The sequence below is a fragment of the Festucalex cinctus genome, chromosome 3, assembly GCF_051991245.1.
Source record: "Festucalex cinctus isolate MCC-2025b chromosome 3, RoL_Fcin_1.0, whole genome shotgun sequence".
In the NCBI taxonomy this organism is placed as follows: Eukaryota; Metazoa; Chordata; class Actinopteri; order Syngnathiformes; family Syngnathidae; genus Festucalex; species Festucalex cinctus.
The window spans coordinates 6,663,098-6,684,813 of record NC_135413.1 but is presented as its reverse complement, the minus strand read 5'-3'; the positions used below and the strand labels follow the sequence as shown (position 1 = coordinate 6,684,813).

General features: G+C 40.4%; 1 protein-coding gene across 1 annotated transcript in view; it reads left to right on the top strand.

Annotated features, from left to right (window-relative positions):
• cdh13 (cadherin 13, H-cadherin (heart)) overlaps nt 1-21,716 on the top strand; it is a 511,818-nt gene that overhangs the window by 143,653 nt on the left and 346,449 nt on the right. The gene's annotated exons all lie outside the window — the stretch shown is intronic.

Below are 21,716 nucleotides of genomic sequence, written 5' to 3'. Positions count from 1 at the left end.
CAACTACAATAACCCAAAATTATGCAAGAAAGCTTTAACAATGGATTAATCAACAGAGTGGAAGCCATCTATGGTAACATTATTTAATCATTATGGCTGTTGGGATGTGTCTTACCTCAGCCACATTGAGAGCAAGAATGGCCAGTAGATTGAATCCTAATAACTGTAACCTGTTTCACTTGATAAGAGTTTCAAAATAAATGGAGGTGTTCTTTTGTTAGTCTTGTGAAGCAGTACGACCAAGTCGGTTTGGTCGACTAGAAAAAGTGGTTGACGCAAAAATGCTAGTGTCGAAGCTATTTTAATAATTTTATTTTAATTTTATTTGCGGCACCTAGACGTTGCTGGGTCAGCCCCGAACAAATATTTTGGTTCCGCACGGACACTTATTGCTGACGGACTCCAATTCACATCTACTAACTAAGATGCTTCTTAGGGTTTGTTTGTGGTCTCTTTAGACTGAAAAGGGAGAAAATTAACATCGCTACATGTCTTATCTTTGTAATAAAACAATCCGCGTCAAAATCACTAAATGAATAAGACCTTTAATGAATATATTACCGCCGGCCAGACACACGTAAGATGGCGGTGGCCCGACGTATCAGCAACAGGAAGGAGTATCTACTTCCTGTAACAGAGCAAGCGTTCCGGGTCACAAGCCAATTTTTATATATATATTTTTTTCCCCTTCCTCCCCCAAGTAGCGTGCAGGTATGACAAATTCAGCATTTGCCATAAATAAGGGCTATTATACTCCAATTTTATTATTCTAAATGTACAAAAAAAAAAAAACTCCAATTGACACAATGCACTTAACAACAGACGGAACTTCGGGAATCGGAAGGGAGTTTGCGCGGACGCTGGGGGTAGAAACGAAATCACTTCGGACGTTTATGGATTTGAATGGTAAATGTGGGATGGAATAGAACTCGGGTGACGGACGGCACAGGATCTTGGATCATAACGTGAGTTATTTGGAAAACCTTTCTGTGCATATGCAGTACCGTTAGTATGCTGCATCAATGGCCATTGTGGGCTTCGACAACTCAACATGTTTGAACGAGACAAGCGAATACGTCAGGCTTAGGAAACATATGATGAAGATGAAACGCTATTTAAGTGCATTAATATTGTGATCAAATTGGATTTTTCATTATGTTGGACTATGAAGTGAATTTCAGGAAAATTACACTAAGTAAGTAATTCGAGTTTAGTCAGGGCTAATGCTAATAACGATTGTTAATCGTTTAGCATAGGCTAATTTTGTTGGTGGTTGTGTACGTTTTTTTTTTTGGGTGGGGGGGGGAATGGTGGTTGGGGGAGTGCTATTTGTCGAATAATTATTGAAATAATTGATAGGCAAGTCAATTAAAAAAAAAAAAAAGTTGTTAGTGACAGCACTAGAGTACAGTCATTCTCTTCTATACTGTAGTTCAGACTTGGGGGGCCACAGAGCTCGAAGATTTCAAGCGTGAACAAAATGTCATGCCTTCCTGGCTGAAAATGAGAAATGTTTCTTTTACCATCATGGTGTCCAATCTTTTCTTAACGAGTCAATACTTAAATAATCACTTTTTCATGGACACAGCAGTGAACATGGCAAGCTTTCATTGGATCAAGGGGTGACATGTAGCGGTTGGGGGGCTTATTGGGTTTTTGTTGCTTTGCTAAAGGATATGAAACAATTGTGATAGTTAAAGTTAGGGTAAGGGGCTAGGAAATACATTATCACAATGATATAAGTACAAGTATTTGTGTTTGTGTGTGTCACTTATTTATTTCTTTTTTATTTCTTCTGATGGTGCATTCCAGTCTGGTTTGGCCTCCTCGTGGGGTGTGCGGGCCTTAGGAACATTTTAATGTCGTTTTATTTCAATAAAAGCAATCATTGGTGCACATACTTGATATATTAGGGGACATGTTTTCTTATGCCTACACTTCCTCTTATACCTCTTTAGTATGTGATTCCAGCCGCATTTTAATTGACTGCGTCTAAATGCCTTGGGTTTTTTCTTCTTTACTTCTACACTTTTATCTTGTCACATGAATCCTGCATTGCCTCGGGCTTTTACAAGCAGTTGTTTTACTTTCAAGAAACATTTCCGACCTACACAGCAAAAAGCAATTCTTCCACCTCCCATCTTTTTTCACCCACCTTTTTTTTTTTTTAAGACTTTATTTTGTTTGATTTTGGTCACTCAGTGAAGCGTTTTGTCATCTGGAGGCTCGGTGGAGCGTGTAGTAGGAGACATAGCTCAGTTCTGCTTTAGTGCTCTGCCGTGGGACGACAGAGTGGTTCCATTACCTGGAATATGTTTCCGTCGGCAGAAACACCTCCCACTGTAGGAGTCCCTTTGCTCACAGACTATATGGGCAGAACCGTGCATATGCCAGCACATGCATGAACATACTGTATTGAACATACATCCACATGACATGTTGTAGCGACTGCACTGTGCTTTATGTAATATTAAGTCATTTTTATTTTGTTTTGAATATTGTTGACCCACAAGATGTTAAAGAACAAAAAATACATATCTCGCATAGGGGAAGTGATCCATCTTCTATCCCCCGGAAGATTACCACAAATCTGAAACAAAACCATGCACAGGGGCAGAATCTGAACGTTTTCAGAGATCAGGGTAACACAACAACTAACCAAGCGCACAGTCGCATACCTGTAACCTTATCCATCCATCCATTGTCTTGACTGCTTATTCCTCACAAGGGTTGCGGAGGGTTCTGGAGCCTATCTCAGCTGGCTTTGGGCAGTAGGTGGGGTACACCCTGAACTGGTGGCCAGCCAATTACAGGGCACACAGAGACAAACAAACATCCACACACACAAGCATGCCTAGAGACAATTTGGAGCGCCCAATTAACCTGCCATGCATGTCTTTGGAATATGGGAGGAGACCGGAGTACCCGGAGAAGACCCACACAGGGCATGGGGAGAACGTGCAAACTCCACCCAGGAAGGCCGGAGCCTGGACTTGATCTTGTGTCCTCAGTACTGGGAGGCGGACGTGCTAACCTCTCAATCACCGTGCCACACCCTGTAACCTCAGATACCTGCAGATATTGTGAGGTACTATATGTCTTGGCTACCCAATACACATGGCCGAGATGTCATAGTTTTGGCTCAATGGCTCAAAACGCAGCTACTATTGTCTGCCACATAGCTCCGCCCCTGCTCATGCGCCTCTTAGCGTACATTCACAGTGTTATTCATCTCATAGCCCAGATAACATTCTTTCTTTATTTATAAACCTGATGTAAAGAGATACTTGGCCAACAGAGCATACTCAAAATATATTTATTAATCTTAATACATGAGCCATATGCAACTAGAGATGAGGTGAGGATGGAGTGAGAAGAGGAGAAAGAAGATGATGGAGAATGGCAGAATATCCCATTTATAATATCCCATGGGCAGTCTTCCGAAAGATGTCAGACAACAACAAAAAAACAGATTGTCTAACAAGTAAATGAGCCTGGAAAAACACACGTGGTAACAGGCCTACACAATCTGAGCTGTAATTAAACAATATCAAAAAGAAAGACTGCTTTCTGAAAGCAGTTGAACCACAAGCTACCAACTTGAAAACACTCACTCAAAGCCCAACAATGGCTACAGCTACAGTACCATGCCACGGTGGTACTGATGTGCTGTCGTTTTCAATGTGCATGTGCGACTCTAACTATATTACCTGGAGGGCATGGAGAAAACATGTATTGGAAGAAAATCAAAAACTATTTGGGTCCTTTGGACGGGTATTTAGTTCCGTACATCTGTCAATGCAAAATAAATGTTTTTCACAATCAAATCAATAAGTGTCTCCTGTTTTGAATGGAAATTATTGCTTTTAATGCAACTGCATGTAACAATTCCTAGTGGAGGCATAATCTTATCTCACAAGTGAGGTAACGCACATATTTAAAACGGCTCAAACACGTCAACCATAGCACTAAGTCAGGTGTTCATCTTGTCTTTTTTTATGACAAGTTTTGGGTTTCTTTTGTTAAGACAAATCAACAGACCAGACCATTGTCTGAACAAAAGAAAACAAGGGTTTAATTTATTTACTTAATTACCACTAATATTCAATGTGTTATTAATATATTATTTATTCTATTTACATATTTACTTACCTAGTTATGATTTTTCATTATTTTTGTCATGACTGGGTCATGCAAGGGTTATGTTTGGGTCATGACCATGAGGTCAAGTGTCTGTTTGGAACTTATGTAACCATCATCTGGTTTAAACTGGAAAAACGCTATGTGATGTCAGGAGCTATGTGATGTCAATAATTTGTAATCCCTTAACTTTGTCAACAGCCAATCAGATAATTCCTTGTCAGTCCCGTTACCCACATGTCTAGCCACAGCCAATCCAATCAATTGACTGTCTATCTAAGCCAAACCGAGAAGTGTGTGTTTGTCGGATTATTACCACCATTCCTCTGTGCATCTCCGCAGCCCAAGGGGGCTTGGCGTCTCGTGATTCCCGATGCATTCTCATTGTTTCTTGTCTAGTCAAGTTTGTTCTACGTCTCTTGATGTTGTGCGAATAAAGAGTTAAAATCTTATTTGTGTCTGCGCTTTTGGGATCCAACCTCAGATCATAACAATTTTGTTTAACCTGTCTATTGTATGACTGATTTTTATTTCATGTGGAGCACTTTGTATGCACCGATGGTCGTTTTAAAGTGTTTTGATGAATAAAATTGAGTCAACACTTCAAACATGTTGAATACCCACTACCAGTGTGAATCAAAAGTAAGCTATATTATGTCTGTAAAGGGACAATATCTATGCCTCTATGCCAATGATTGTAAATATGCTGAACATGCGGCTGTGAGGAAACTGATAGCACAAATAAAAGCAGTCGCTTTACGAAAAGGGCTTCTGAGAGGTAATTTATATCATTTTACGTTCCCAACAGCTGTTTTGTTGTATGTGAAATAAATAAATATATGTGTTTGCATGATTCATTCTGAATGCCAGAGGCTGCAGCTAGGGCCGGTGACACATGCAGATTTATGTAAATTCGGCTCAGCCCTTTGCCACCTGCCATAGACCTCTCTATATAATTACTATTGGAGGGATAGGTTGGCATAGAATGAAATTCAAGGACGTCCATCTTAACTAATGGTCATGTATGACAATACAACACATTTGCACACAATGTGCAAACATTTCTTTTTTTACTCAGTCGCACTTCTGCTGTTCAGTCTCGTGTGTGTGTTGTTTTTTTTCCAGTTGTTTAATCGACAAAAAACTCTGTTTTATCTGCCCTCCGCTCTGCACCACACTTTTCTTCTTTCCTCCAAAGGTCTTTGGATGCATCAAAAATTCATGCAAGTGAAAATCGAAAAATACTGTATAAGCAAATGGAAACATGTAGGTCACAAAGACCAATCGAGAAAATGTCTTGCCTCAGTGGGGAATTTCAAACTGTAAATGAACCCATTTTGCTGAGTCGAGGCAGGAAGGTTTAAGATGTTTAGAACACAAAGGTTGGTAGGTCTAAATGAGAGATGAATGCAGTTTTGTGTAAGTGATGTATCCTCAGGCAGTTTAAGACATTGGAGGTGGCTTTTGAGTAGTTTGTGAAAAGGGCAGAACAAACATGACCAGTGAGGCCCAAAACCTAAGAGAATTAATAAAAAATAAAATCACAATGTGGATCAAACTTGTTTTTTGTTTTTGTTTTTACATCTATCCTGGCTTTTGTGCTGCTTACAGCCTATACAAGCTGACTGTAACAATATGTTTTGAACTCGATTTTGAATTCTGGTCTCGTTAGGCGTCATAATCATGCAGTGTTCAGGGGGAATGGCAAGAGATAGACAGCTCTGGACCGCCTGTATTATAATGATCCAATTTATCTGCTGTGTGCCAGTTGATGTTGATTTGCGGCTCTATTTCTCAAACCTTTTGCATCATTGTGCCTATGTGGATGAACTACATGGACAAATCATGTTATGGAGGACATATACACGCGCCTTTATCTAATTCTTGGACTTTTTGGCATGGATTAGGTGGAAAAATGTGTTTGCTTATATCTCCCCCCCCCCCCAGAAAAAAAAAAAAAAAGTGAACATTTCATATGAGGGACCTTTAAATAAGGGGGCACTGCAGGATTTGAGTCCCTGGAAGCAGTGTGTTAGATGGTTGCCTTTGTTACATTGGTCCCAACTCTCTGCAGGTCCTCCCGTGTGGTTTTGGCATTTTTGCTCATTGTTCTTTGACCCCAGGAGGGGCGATCTCGCATGGAGCCCCAGAGCGAGGGAGATTACCAGTGGTCTTGTATGTCTTCCATTTTCTGATGATTGCTTCCACAGTTCATTTCGTCACACTAAAGTGCTTACCTTTTGCAGATTGCTAGGTGTGCTTGTGAGTGTGGATGGTTGTTCGTCTCTGTGTGCCCTGCGATTGGCTGGCGACCAGTCCAGGGTGTCCCCCGCCTAATGCCCAGAGCCAGCTGAGATAGGCGCAAGCACCCCCTGCGACCCTTGTGAGGAATAAGCGGTCAAGAAAATGGATGGATGGATGGATGGATGGATGGATGGATGGATGGATGGATGGATGGATGGATGGATGGATGGATGGATGGATAATTTTAAAATGAACTCTAAAGTGGACAGCCAGCCAGTGAAGGGAGGTCAAAATTAGACTTATGTGCTCCCTCGTACGACCTCCAGTCAGGAGGCAAGCTGCAGCATTTCAGACCAACTGTAACCACTTGAGGGAGGGCTGGCTGATTCCAAAATAAAGTGCATCACAGTTATCCAGCCGAGATGTGATGATGGCATGGATTACTGTTTAAAGTGTTATTGAGAAAACCTCAGCCAGCTACCTGGGTGAAAAAACGCTAGATTTAACAACACCAATTTGACAACACCTATTTAAAATCACTGTCCAGTTTAAGACCCAAGTTTGAGATGTTGACTTTATATAAGGTGCCAATGGGCTGAGGCCAGCGGGATGGGATGTAAAAGGGCCACTGGACCAAACATCATAACTTCTGTTTTCATATAATTGATATTCATGGAATTCCGTGACATGCAGGCCTTGATTTCCTCCAGACAGAGCATAAGTGACCGTAATGAGAAAATATATTTTTTGCTCAGTGGGACATAGATCTGACTGTCATTTCCGGAGCAGTGGAAGGAAATACTATGTTTTCTTAAGAGGGAACCTTGGGGTTGCAATACAGTGAAAACAGCAGGAGCCCCAAAATAGAATTCTGTGGAACACCATATGAATGAGAGGCAGAGTGAGACTCAGAACAACCAAAGCTAATACAAAAAAGTCCTGCCTGCCAAATCATAGCGATCTAAATCCCTCTAGAGAGCTACCACTAATGCTTCTGTGTACTTTCCATTTCATATCTATATTGTGAGTTGTGAGTAAATGGTTGTTGTGAAGTTAGTTTGAATAAATTAATAAACTGAACCAAGATAGGCGGCACGGTAGTTGAGTGGTTAGCACGTCCGCTTCCCAGTTCTGAGGTCTCCGGTTCGAGTCCAGGCTCGGACCTTCCTGGGTGGGGTTTGCATGTTCTCCCCGTGCCCGCGTGGGTCTTCTCCGGGTACTCCGGTCTCCTCCCACATTCCAAAGACATGCTTGGCAGGTTAATTGGGCGCTCCGAATTGTCCCTAGGTGTGCGTGTGTGTGGATGGTTGTTCGTCTCTGTGTGCCCTGCGATTGGCTGGCAACCAGTCCAGGGTGTCCCCCGCCTACTGCCCAGAGCCAGCTGAGATAGGCCCCAGCAGCCCCTGCGACCCTTGTGAGGAATAAGCGGTCAAGAAAATGGATGGATGGATGGATGGATGAACCAAGATATGCCTTAACATCAACAGGACCCAAGTAGAACAGCACTGACCCAGGCAAACAATATGGCCAGCCAAGCTGCGGCTCTCAGTGTGAATGAGTTTGACATTAAAATGGCGGCCATTAAGTTACAATAGTTATGTTTATTTAATAATAGTTATTTTAAAGTTATGTTTCATCCATACCATATGAAATGGATTAAAAACCAACACTTCTACAGTCATAAATTGCATGTCCAACACTAGAGTGAAAGGCGAGGTACAGTCAATTACAAGCAATTGTGAATGAGACATTAAATGTAACGTACTTTGTATAATAAAGTATGGCCACTACAGTGGACCCGTGTCAGTAGTGAACCTTTAAATATTTAGTATTGTCATAATAATTTCCTACACTGTAAAAATGTATTGGTTAAAAAAAAATACCTATTTAGTAGGTTAAGATCATATTGGCATGATTAACCAATAGATTGGTCAGACATTGACCGTTTCAGGTGGTTACGGGCATACCAATTCTATTGGTTAGCCAAACAACAATTGGTTAACACAGAAAGTAAGTGTAACTAGATCACTTGGAAATAAATTTATTGTACCAATTTGTTGTATTCTGAATATATATATTTCTTAATTATTTTAAGCAATTACAATATATTAAAAATATAGTGGTTTAAAATGGAAATGTGTGTCTAGATAGATCACTAGGCGTGACCAGCTCTGTGGCCTTGTGGTAGAGTGTTGGCCAAAGACAATCAAAATGGGACCCATTTGCACCCCTGCCTGACACTCAGGATATGAAGGATTGGAATTGGGGGGGTTATATCACCAAATGTTTCCTGAGCGCAGCCCCTGCTGCTGCTCAACACTCCCTCAGCGGATGGGTCAAATGCGAAGAATGACTTTCGGCACACTTAGGTGGGTGTGAAAATCAGTGGTACAGATTAACCAATATCTTGGTGAAAAATTACCAATTTGTATCAGTTGGCCCAATCACCAATATATATTGGTTGGAGCCACCTACCATTCTAGAGTGGTTGTTTTAACCAAAGGATCTGTCGGACACATAACTACCAGTTGGATTGGTCAAATTTAACCCTTTTTTATGGTCGATTGGACAAATCTGTTTTTAAAGTGTAACAGTGACATATGCAGTATAAACCTGACATCTCTTTAGAAAAGGAAAGGAGAAAAAGGAAACAGATCGTGAAAAAGCTGAGCCTTTCATTAATTTGTGCTATAAGCTTAAAAGAAGATAAAAAAAAATAGGTGGAAACATTTCAAGTCTTCCGTATTTCTGTTCACTATCATCTGCAGCAAGATTTTCTATATTTTCTTCTCTTTGACTCATGCCTGACCTCCTCCATAGTTATGTTGTGTTCTGAAAATATTTTGTATTTACTACACAAACAAACCAGGAAGTTGCACACATAAGAATGAAAAAACGATCTGTCAATAAATTGTTAACTTCAAACATTGCAATATTTCCATGTATTCTGTAATATGTACTACCACAGTGGAGTAAAACTGATACTGTACACGAGAGATTGATGTTTTGACTTCACCTTCCTACATTTCAAAACTACATCTTGAGTATTTCAAAGAACATATTTGTAGTGTGAAGGTATGTCATGAAGGTCAAGCAACAATTGCCACTGAAAGATGATTTTGCCTCCCACTTCTCTGAAAAGTAGTTACAAAAGTGAAAGACTATTTTTTCTCATTGTGCGGTCTGCAGTGATAACGCACATACATGCTTGTATTGATTTTACAATTGTGTTGTAGTTCAGCAAGATGGTACTGTACTTTGCTTGCCTCCCTGCAAAATGATGCCCACCAGACTGGTATGTTTTTAGATGCAATTTTTATGGAGAATGCTGCTACTGAGTTGGACTTTTGCTAGGACCTTCAAGACTGAGATTGTAAAATTATGCATGATGATGATCATGCTTATTATTTTTAGTATGCATTATAGCAGTGTTAAACTGGAGGGCATGCCACTGTGATAAATGATGTGATAAGGAGAAGAAATGAGAAGTGTTTTGGTATCCTGCAGGGCAGTAATATAAGGTTCCTATGGTCCGACCTTTTTTCCTCACTCACAAGCCTTGACTTGCAAAATAAATGACATGAATAAGAGTCTCTCCGGGCTTGGAAGTAGGAGGCAAATCTGCTATTTGATGCTCAGCAGCAGGACATGAAGCTCCCCTGGTTGGCATGAAGCCCGAAACCATATGAAGTGAGCACCAAAGATCTGCCGGCTGGCACAGTCCACGTCTCCCTCTTGAGCTCCTGCTGACATTTTTTTTTTTTGTTTAAATCATCTTGAAAATTCAAAAGTAGTTGGGAATCAGAAGTTGTCTTTCATTTATTGATAAATTGGTGAAACATCTCCCACAGCTCTTTTATTCCATCTGCTACTGCATTTGCTTTTGAGTTTTAGATGATTTATTTTTCACCGCTGCCAGACGGGGATGAAGTACACTCGTTGAAGCGCGTTATCTTTGTTTCATTAATCCATAATGCCTCATAGGGAAGACAGTTTTTGTGGTTTCTTTTCTGTGTTAAAACTATTCTTTTGTTCACCTGTCTTTGTTGGTTTCTTGTTATTTTTTGTATGTGTTACGTTAAAAGAAAAGATAAACATCTCAGATTAAGGAGTATAATTCTCGGTCTCGATAGATCCATATGCAAGATAAGGAACAGTTTTACTTTTATTATCAGAAAAAAACAGCTCTGTCCTAGCCACTGCTGCTCCACTTACTAAATTTAGCAATATTCTACCCCACCCCGCCCTTCCAAGTTGCACCAGGGCTCACGCCTATTCCATCATCCAAAGAGTGGTTGCATGTATTGATGTTCCCAGTCACCCCTCTGTGCCTACCAGGGTGCATATCCGGATCATGCCACTCTCAGGCCCGTAATAGCGAAGCATTAATCACATTCTGTCGCTGTAGTAACAGCGACTTGCAGCCTCTTTTCTTCTGTATTTTTAATTTGACAATAAATCAAGGTGTGCTTTTGACGAATGACTGTAATTACAAGAAAGGCCATTACTTTGTATGGGTATGCAAGTGTATATGATATGTGAGTGTGCAGGTGTTTTTACGCAAGATAAATTATCAACTACGAACTACGGTTTGCACACATTTTTTCCATTATTTATATTATTTGACAGAAAAATAATTACTGTCATGAAACTTCTGACTGCTTAACAAACGCCTGATGTAAATAGTAATACATGTGTCAATGCAACAAAAAGGAAAGTAGCAATTCAGCCTTTTTTAAAATTCAGTTCGACAATCAGATTACTGTTTCTTTCAGATCATTACCCGCTAAATAAGATATGGATGAAATAATGATTATAATATGTTCCTCAGTGTAGAGCAGTGGTGAGCGGTGACTTTTTCGAGTAGACAAATGTCACATATGCGAGCAGATTTTTTGGGGGGTATTTTTATTGTTAATTTCTATATTAAATATTATTTTATACCGCTGTGTCGGTATAAAATTAAAGCGGAAACTGGACTGACGCAGGTTGATACGCACACACTGTAATGTAACCAGTTCCGTGGTATATGAAATGACAAAATCACAATTTGCCAATTCGTTGGAATTTACAGTATTCGGAACTGGCTCGTGACCATGATGTGAACTCAACCCGGGAGTAGGGAAAAATCACATGAAACAAAGTTTACTGACCTATTTGGACAGCCACCGAGCCACTGATGTTTCTCGTATGTCCTTACTTGAAAGTGAGGAACGAAATTCGGCCCCGTTTTCGTGATGATTACTCCAGTCGGATGACCACTTGGAATTATATTTTCACTGGAGCATACCTGGAGCGGGCGGGAGGACCGTGGAGCACGGCCGAGAATGCTGGAGCCTCCTTGGGCATGAAATATGGCCATTTGCCAGACCTCTATCTCCGGGACTCACAGCCACTGACTGCTAGCCAGTGCTAGTAACAATATAACCAGCACAGTACAACAGCTCTCGATGCTAGCAGGAAAAAAATTACAACAACGTTAACTGAACTGCACGCCTCCTCCCTTCCCTCCCTCCCGCGAGACCTGTGTTGCGTTCACTAACAGTCAGACATAATAGTGCTCAACATAAATGGCAACCCCACTTAGTTCCTTTCCTCTAAAGTTCTCCGGGAAAAGGGCACTCATTGGGATTTGGCGATGAACTTGAACTGAACAATGACTGTTGACCACAGAACAAGCCAAGTAAGCCGATTTTGCGCATGCGCGTTGTCAGATAGGCTGCGTGACTGACAGCTTTTATGCCATTCATACCAAAACAACATTCACGGAACTAACACAATTGATTTCTCATTGTGTATGCGCGAAACAAACTGTCGACTTCTCCGCTCCCCGCAAGGAAAACAGGACAAAATATACAGGAATTTAAAATCAAAACAGTAGAACTACGGTATTGTATTTTAGAGGACACTGACAGAAATATTTTCAATGATTTTATTTTGAAGAGGTCAGGCAAGCACCGCATAATAGCTTACTATGACGGATCGCCACTGGTGTAGACTTCTATTAAGATAGTGGTTGTGGCAAAGGGTTGTTAAAATTTGCTACTCGTCTACTTTTTGGTCACCAAATTGCGAGATGCGCTGGGGGTGTGCAACTGAACATGCCGGAACTCCCAGCAAGGTGCAACCCTGCCTCAAAGGCTTCCCCAGCACCAACTTGAAGACAGGCTCGTTTTTGCACCGAGCGCATGGGAACCTGTCTATGAAAATAGGGCCCTAAATTCACATTCACAATTGTTCTATGGTTGACTGGTGACTAGTCCAGGTTGTAGTCCACCTCTAGGACTATTTAACTAAAGTTATTTAACAGGTCAGTTAACCCAATCTGTTTTCTACTTGTCCTATAAAAAAGAGGCACCTTTGTAGATAATCAAAAGCATATTCTTTGTTCATTCATATCCATGTTGCATGATATGACAATCCGATAGCTCTCCATTCTGTCAGCCCACCTGCTGCTCGGTGTCTGACTGATCCATGAGCCTGCCAACAGGAGTGCAAAACGCCCATCTGCAATCAGTGTACAATTGGCAGTGATTGCATGCTTGCTCTCTACGTGTCTGTCTACTTCCTAAACATGTTAACATCCACTTCCTTCCGGTAATGATGAAACAACTATGTGTACCCGTCATACTAAACAAAAAACAAAAAAACAAAATTACATTTCCAATGCAAATTGCAGAACATCCAGCAACTCCAACAAACAGCACTCCTGGAATAAATTCTACATGTTTAATTCAACACAATCTGTTCACTTAGAGGCCATTCATCAATTAGTAACAAGGAAGTTTTAATTGCGGCTTTAAAAGGAAGCACATTTTGGCAAGCAGAAATGAACTGTCAAGATAAATACTGCATTATTTCTTTTTACCACAAATTAGCAGATCTTGATTTTAAGTCAGATTAGTTTGAATTTGATGGGCACCCCCATGGATCAGCCAACAGAACATTTTTAAAATGGTTTCATTTGTAATTACTCAGGACCATTCCTGAGCAAAACCAAGTGCCATGTGGGGTGTAATTTGGTAATTAAATTAATCATTTAAAGTGCATTTTGATTCGCAAGAATTCCAACCAGGAGAAGTCAATCATACTCAGATTCTACAACGGACAGTTTGGAGTCTTCAATTAATCTAACATAGATGTTTTGGAAAGTCTGCTGAAACCGGAATCAGTGGAGAACACCCATGGAAGCATGGGGAGATCTTGCAAATTCCACAGAAAGAAGTGCTAACCACACAAGATACCATGCTGACCAAAGTTGAAATGATTATTATTATTTTTTAAAGAGCCATCTAAACTGTGATTATGGCATAGTTACTACAGTACAGTATTTGCTTCATAGGTCTATTCATTTCAATAAATACACCCAAAAAAGAATTTGATAAAATGTTTTATATTGTACGTTAAATATTTAAAACAAGTACAGTAGATATTGGCACTGTATAAGTTGATATAAGGCTGCATCACACCATCAAGCACATTTCACTTGGTCTATAGTGTGAATAAATATAACAATTTTGATTGAAGATTTAATGCCCAATTGGATATATTCAGGGCTGGGAGGGTTACTTTCAAAATGTATTGTGATATAGTTACTAGTTACCTATTTAAAAATTGTAGTTAGTAATATAATCCAAGTACCATAATGTTAAAGTAATGCAACTTGAATACTTTTGATTTTGGATCACTCCAATTGTACCAAATGTGTTAATTATTATTATTTAAATCCATTTGTCTGGTCTTTTCTGTCTTATGGATGTTTAATATGCATGATTTTTGGAATGTGGGAGCCAGAAGCCTGAGCAGTGAACACTCACGATGTAAATCCAAAGCACAAGAACTGGCAGATTGCTTAGTTTTATAGTTTGAAGTTGTTTTCAGACTGTTCCTAAAAGAAACAAAAGAAACAGACAGACAGGTAACTGCATCCTGTGAGGGAAATTAGATCCGCTAGCTTTACAAAGTTTTTCAAACCTTGCCACATGTCCAGTGTTTGTTATACCAAGTAAAAGGTTGTTTGCTTCAATCTCCCCATCTCACGCACACAATGATATTTTCGATACAACTACGTGACGTCAACCATGAAAAAACAAACAAACAAACAAACAAACAAACAAACAAAAAACATTCGTTGTTTTTTCAGTGCAGGTGTTTAGCAGATGAGATGTTTTATATCTCTTGTATTTGTATTTATTTGTGACGGGAATTACTTAAGTATTTACATGTAACTTGCAGTCGTGACGTGAGCTTGCAAGCTCCTCCATGGCAACATTTCATTATTTCAAATGATAAGTCCTGTAGTGAAAACAACTGAAAACAGTCACTGTCCATTCCTTTTGAGTGACTTTTGAAACTGACCACGCTAAAACTAACGCGAATGCACCCAGTGACCTGTCTCACTTATTTACTGGCTAACAAAAACCTTACTTGGCGCAAACAACGGCAGTACTTTGAGCTATACTGTGACCAGTTATCCACTTAACTCTGGGAAAGCTTGTTTGGCCAACAACTTTTGGCTCATCTCATCTCTCTCCCAAAATTGAAAATGCAATCCTGCCAAGCAACCTGTACCTGTAATCTGATTACCTGTTGTTGTTGTTTTTTTCCTGCAACTGTAATAGGATAGAGTTAGATTATTATTATTATTATACATGTATTCCGTCACTCCCCAAGCCTGGATATATTTATATAATATGCAGCATTGCAGCAGCAGAAGATGGCTAACAAACATCCCACGGGATTGTCTTTTATTATCATCTACACGCACCTCATTATTTTGTAGCCCACTCCCCATTTCTTGTCAGTCGTAGTTCCATGCAGCATGAAAGTATTATTCTGATCATCAGCACAAGTTGTTCTCTCCTGCCAAGACATAAGCAAGCTTTTAGTGGGGTATTTTATTAATTTTTTTTTAGAATGCCTGTTCCTCCTGACACCACAAACATCCAGTAAGTTGCAGTTTGTTGTTGATAATAGTTCACTCGCTCCAAAATAGAACTGATGGGTCGTCTGGTTGACATTGCATTTGTATGCTCATACCTAACTTGTAATTAGCTGTTAGTCTGTACAATACGTTGCTTGAAAGGTGACAGATTTGACATGCTTTGCCTTCTTTCACTTGTGGGTCTAAATGAGTTTAACGTTGGACAGAAGTAGTTAATCACAAACATCTCAGTATTATCTTGACAAAAACAAAACCATTACAAGCCCTATTTTTCTTCCCGGTGCAAGTCTAACGCAAAGTGCGGTGTAACTGCGCATGGGTGGAGTTTTCTTTCTTCCAACATTTGTGCAGTCGGCTGCAGCTCCAAAGGGATGTTTGCACCATTGTGCGCCGTTACAGGATGGAATATAGCTGAGGCCCGGCTAACTGTAGTGGTCTCCCTCATTTGCAGTGAAATCAGGGCGGTTCGGAGTGTACGGTGAGCTTGACGTCACAAAAGCAAATTGACTCGCTGGGCTCGGAGAGATGAGATTGGCACCTGCAAAGCGCATTTATAGAGACAAACTACAGGATCAACCTTGCATGATGGAGTCGACTGCGCTCACTGTTACCTTAAAGAACAAATCAACACCAAATTAACTTTTTTTTTTTTTCAGATTTTCAGATGCTCTACATGTTGTCATTATTTTGACATTTCTGTGCATGTTTGTTGAAAGCTTGAATTTGGAGCAAAAAATGTCGGATGTCTGTCTGGCGCCATCTTCAGGTTAAACACTGGGATAAACACAATTTAGCCGTTTTCCTTTCTTTGGACAGCGCGTACCACCAACGTCACTCCGTGAGTCTGATGTAGTCGCTCTGCCACCCACGGGCTCATTCTCTTGGATCCCTTACAAATTGTAGCCTTTCAGAACATCTTTATAGCGATTTTCCGGTTAGTGATTAATTAGCATAGCATTTAATGGTTAGTTTATTTAGCATAGCTTGTGGCGGTATAGAAATTATTTAGATTGTAGTTAGTGTTGTTCCGATACCGTTTTTTTGGCCCCCGATACCGATCCCGATACCTAGCTTTGCAGTATCGGCCACTACCGATACCATACCGATACCTAAGGTTTTTTTTCCTCAACATGAAAAAGCTGTCCTGCCATTGGTACAGAGCATTCAAGGGCCAATAGGATATCTTAGATCGGCATGCAGTGAACATGTCACATATCAGTGAATGTCGTGCATAAGCAAGACACAAGATGCTGCATCCAAAATTCTATATTAGCGTTGGAATTAATGGTATCAGCATGTTACTTGTGAGCAGTTACCGATACCACTCTTTTTTTTTTTTTTTACATATATTTTTTAGACTAGTCTTCACATTTCTGAAAAGTTTTGTAATATTTAAAACATTTAAAATTTATATAAAACCCTAAAAAGAGAGAGAGAGAGAGAGAGAGAGAGAGAGAGAGAGAGAGAGAGAGAGAGAGAGAGAGAGAGAGAGAGAGAGAGAAAACATCTAAGCCAACTAAGCTTTCTGAGCAGGTTGGAAATGAAATAGTGCAATTTGTTTTTAATCAAATAGTGCAATGAATGTAAACATAAATGATAATGAACAGCCTCAGTTACCTCTTTCCACCACTTGCTTGCTTGTTTTATCATATGGAGTGCCCTTGGTACATGACAGTATTACCGTGGATTGTGTTAGCTTGGAGCTGCTAGCAGCTGGTCTCGGTCTCGGTTTGTTTTGGCTGTCGGCGTACAGTCTCCGCATGTGATTAAACAGGTTCGTTGTGTTGCCATCTGAAGTCCGAACGGAGTCTCGGCAAACTTTGCAATTTACTTCTCTCTGCGCCTTGTTCTCTGGAACACACAACCAGCCAGCGTTGGCACTCGCAATGTTTTTTAAAACCACAAACATTACAAATCCATCCACAAGTATCTTTTAAATTGTAAATATAGTTCAGCGTTGGTGTAAGCATTATTATATTTATTGTATATACTGTATTTTTAATGACTTTGGCGAAGACTAGCGGACGCTTCTTCCTCTTCTCTCTTAAAACAAGGAAATGGGCGCGTGCCATGTCTGCGGTGACGTCACAGCCCCGCTGTAAGTTTTTGGTCGTGTTTGTGTGAGTTGAGGAGGGAAAAAAAAAAAAAAAAAAAAAGACCTCACAGATGCGTCAAGCATAAACCAAGCTTGAGCCCGCATAAAGTTGAACTGTATAAAATGTACCCTAGATCTTGTCGATCTTTCTGCTTTATGAGATCGTCAACACTTAACGATCCTTAACGATACAATATCGTCATATCGCCCACCCCTAGATTGTAATTTTCACTGCTGCGATCAATCACAGCCTGATCACGCCCAACCCTCTCCTCCCTTGCAAGCCCAACGGTCCTCCAGGCAACGCCTCCTGTGATTGACGTTTTCAAATATTAGTGAGGGGTGGAGCAAGAGTCTGGTTAAGCCTGGTTCACACATAAAGAGAGTCAGGCTGTTTTTGTCCCGATATTGCCCCTTCCCGACCAAGGACGTCAAACACCCGACAATCTTTTGTCTTATACGATTATCTTAAAAGATTATCTTTATATGTGAGATATGTTAAGAGTGGATTTGTTCTGATAATTGGGTCAAAAACCAGTCGGGGCTGACAATTTTAAATAATGAACATGATCAATATTTATGACAAAAATCTTAACGCCGAGGTGCGCCTGCGCCACCAACTCTGACATCAAACGGAATATAGCCGAAGCTGAAAAAGACGGTAGTGCGCATATCCAAAAACAACAAGCATATCAGAAAGCATGTCCGACCAGAAGTCAAAGTCCGGTGGACCAGCTTGTGGGAGAAGTAGTCCGCAAACCACCATCATTACTTCCAGTTTGTCGCATTTATTGTCTTCCATGGTGTGTCTCGTCGTTTCCAAGTTGTTTCAGTGGTGTTTTTCCCCTTCCGGTTTTGATTAGATCACGTATTATCATGCGAGAGGTCTCTCACAGAGGACTGGAATCTTGACCAGTGTTTAGATGAAAATCTTATGTTTGTGAGGGAGCTGTGATGAGATTATCTGCGCACCTTACACAAAATACGACCAAAGCTGTTAAATTCACGATTTTTTATCTTTATGTGTGGTATCTGACAAAGATAAAAAAATCTTTTAAGATTTGAAAAATCCTTATATGTGTACCAGGCTTTAGGGGGTGAGTTGCACTTTAAAAGTAGATCATTTGCAACAGATGACAGGATTTATCCCCGTGGGATGGTAACTCCAGCCCTGATATCTCCTCTGGGTCTTGCAAAAACATCGTGCAAACGAAGACACCATCTTGGGAAATAACAATAAATGCAGTATGATCAAAAATGTTGACATCCTAACATTTGTCGGCATCGTACACATTGGATGAAAGTTCGTCAGCATGTCCTAAATTAGTTGGGATATGTTTATGTGGAAAACACGTTTCACCACTTTTTGGGGGTTTAAGGATAACTTAAGCTAAGTTGTACTGCTTGCAAGCCTGGAAATGGAAAAGGGGGCAATAGACAAGATTCTCTTGTACGTCATTCCTAATAATTGACACAGAAAATCAATTTTTATCCAGCCAGAGCACATTATTCTGAGAGGAGCTCAAACTCACTTGGTGTGATGTGATCACACAAAAGTGGCATCACGAATATAGGCACCTATCCACATAGTATGTCTGTATTCACAAACACGCTAGACTTGCAATTTTTGGGATGCACCAGTTTTTACACCGAGCACATGTGCACCATTCTTCTATTAAGAACAAAATTACCAACCATTAAGGAAAAAATACCATGATATTGCTGACACTATTTAAAAAAAAAAAAAAAAAAAAAAAAAAAAAAAAAACACCTTCTTTACATACAATGATATTAGTCTGTAATCAAAATTTCCTTCTTTCATCTTTCAGTTTGTATTGATTAAAATATGTCCATCCATCCATCCATCCATCCATCCATCCATCCATCCATCCATCCATCCATCCATCCTTCCATCCATCCATCCATCCATCCATCCATCCATCCATCCATCCATCCATCCTTCCATCCATCCATCCATCCATCCATCCATCCATACATCCATCCATATATCCATCCATTCTTCCATCAATCCATCCATCCATCCATCCATCCATCCATCCATCCATCCATCCATCCATCCATCCATCCATCCATCCATCCATCCATCATTCCATCCATCCATCCATCCATCCATCCATTTTCTTGACTGCTTATTCCTTACAAGGGTTGCAGGGGGGTGCTGTAGCCTATCTCAGCTGGCTTTGGGCAGTAGGCGGGGTGACTCTAAAATATGTGACATTTAATTTGGACAACAGAGGAACAAAGAAATCAGATCTGTAAGTCATATTATAGCTGGGGAGACCAGAAGTATTTCAAATAAGATGTCGGTAATTTGAAAAGCTTTGTCACACTGTGTTTCGTTTTCGCAATCAAGGCGAAAAAGTGCTTCAACCTGAAGGACGTTTCCTTCCTGAGATTTTATCGATCTGTTCACCCCGAATGCATTGCTTGGCTCTTGATATCACTTTGTTTGCTAAATTGCAGTATGTTTGCTATGTATGAGTGTGGGGGTGTGCGTGCCTGTGTGTGTTGGCTATACACAGCAACATTGATTGACAAGTTTTGGTGTCACTGCAGTTGGCAGCAATTCCAGCTATTTTCTGCTTGGCTGTTAAATGCAAAAGCAATTATATATTCCCTTCTCTGCTGTGGTCTGCATTAAAACGAAAGTATAAGCTGTTGTTCATTGAATTAAGTTTGAGGTTGAAGTGCGTGAGCTTAGCTTATTTTTTATGGTCACGTCAAATCTTCATGGAGCATCTGTTGCCATATGTTGACAGGCTCCACACACAACATATGCTCAAGTTTGACATTCAAACACCTTATAGCTACTTTCAAGTATCAAGCCCGATTTCAAACAGTCAGTTGGGTTTGATTTACTTCAGAGGGTGTATTTTGGCGTTCCCCTTGCAACGAGTAAAAATGTAGAAAATCTAGTACCCTTTGGATGGGGATTAAGTCAATAAAGTCTGAAATCTAAAAAGCGACATTTCAACATGGCTTTTTCAATGGTGTGTGGAAGATATTTAGAGGTGCAAATAAGCATTCAAAATGTGCAAGATTTATGTTTATCCTATTTTTGGATGCTGGTCTGTTTACACTGTAAACCATGGTAAAAACCGAATTAAAACTTCAAATTTAGGTATGTTGTCGGTGATATTAGGCCAGTGGCCATGTCACTTTGAAAGGAAACACTATTTCCCTTGTTTTTTTGTTTTTTTGAGTCCTGTGTCAAAAATGGGATAGAATGGCAATGGAAAGATACAAATAGTGATTGAAATACACTATACAGAGTACAAATACTTATTGATGCATTGTGGAGTTGGTCGCTGTTTTACTCGAGACTGCCAACTCTGGCCTAAAGCGTAACCACAGCCTCTGTGTAAAGCTCGTGCACGGTTCCACAAATTTACAGAAATGAGTAACTGAAAGGCCAAAGCTCGTCTCATTTGCAGTCTTTTGCTACATCGGCTGAGTGGCTCTCCAGTCTCCAATACTATTCATGCCATCATTGCCACACACGCCCTTTCTTGACGAGCCCTAAAAGGCACACCATTTTACAAAGTCCCATTATCTGGACAAAAGACACTACGACTGACTGTATAATCCGTACATATCATTGCACGTTCTGTGTTTGCTCTGTGAGCAGCTAATTAGGGCCCGAGCAGCGGCGGCGGCGGTGCCGCTGCGAGGCCCTATTGTTTTTGTAGGAATTCTTCTTATTATTATTATTAGGGCCCGAGCAGCGGCGGCGGCGGTGCCGCTGCGAGGCCCTATTGTTTTTGTAGGAATTCTTCTTATTATTAGGGCCCGAGCAGCGGCGGCGGCGGTGCCGCTGCGAGGCCCTATTGTTTTTGTAGGAATTCTTCTTATTATTATTATTCTTATTATTATTCTTCTCCGCAAACAATCGCATTTTTGAGACACTAAACGTGACCAAAAACTCACCAAACTTTACACGCACATCAGGCCTGGCGAAAAATTTGATATTTTAAAGTCGCCATACATGATAACAGAAAAATGGTTCCTTAGCGCCCCCTACATAGGTTAAACGGATCCCTGTCCCGCTACGATTGTCCGACGGCTATGAAAATTGTGTGGCACCTGTAGCACATCCCAATGAACAAAAACCTCTTTGAAGTGTGTACCCTAAAATAGACAGAAAGTGAGGTATGAGTATTTAAATGTCCAATTTTTGCCAATTTTTGCACATTTACAGGGGTCATACTTTTGCCCGCTTCTCCTACACGGTTAACCCGATTGACTTCAAACTTGGGATGTACCATCTCAACA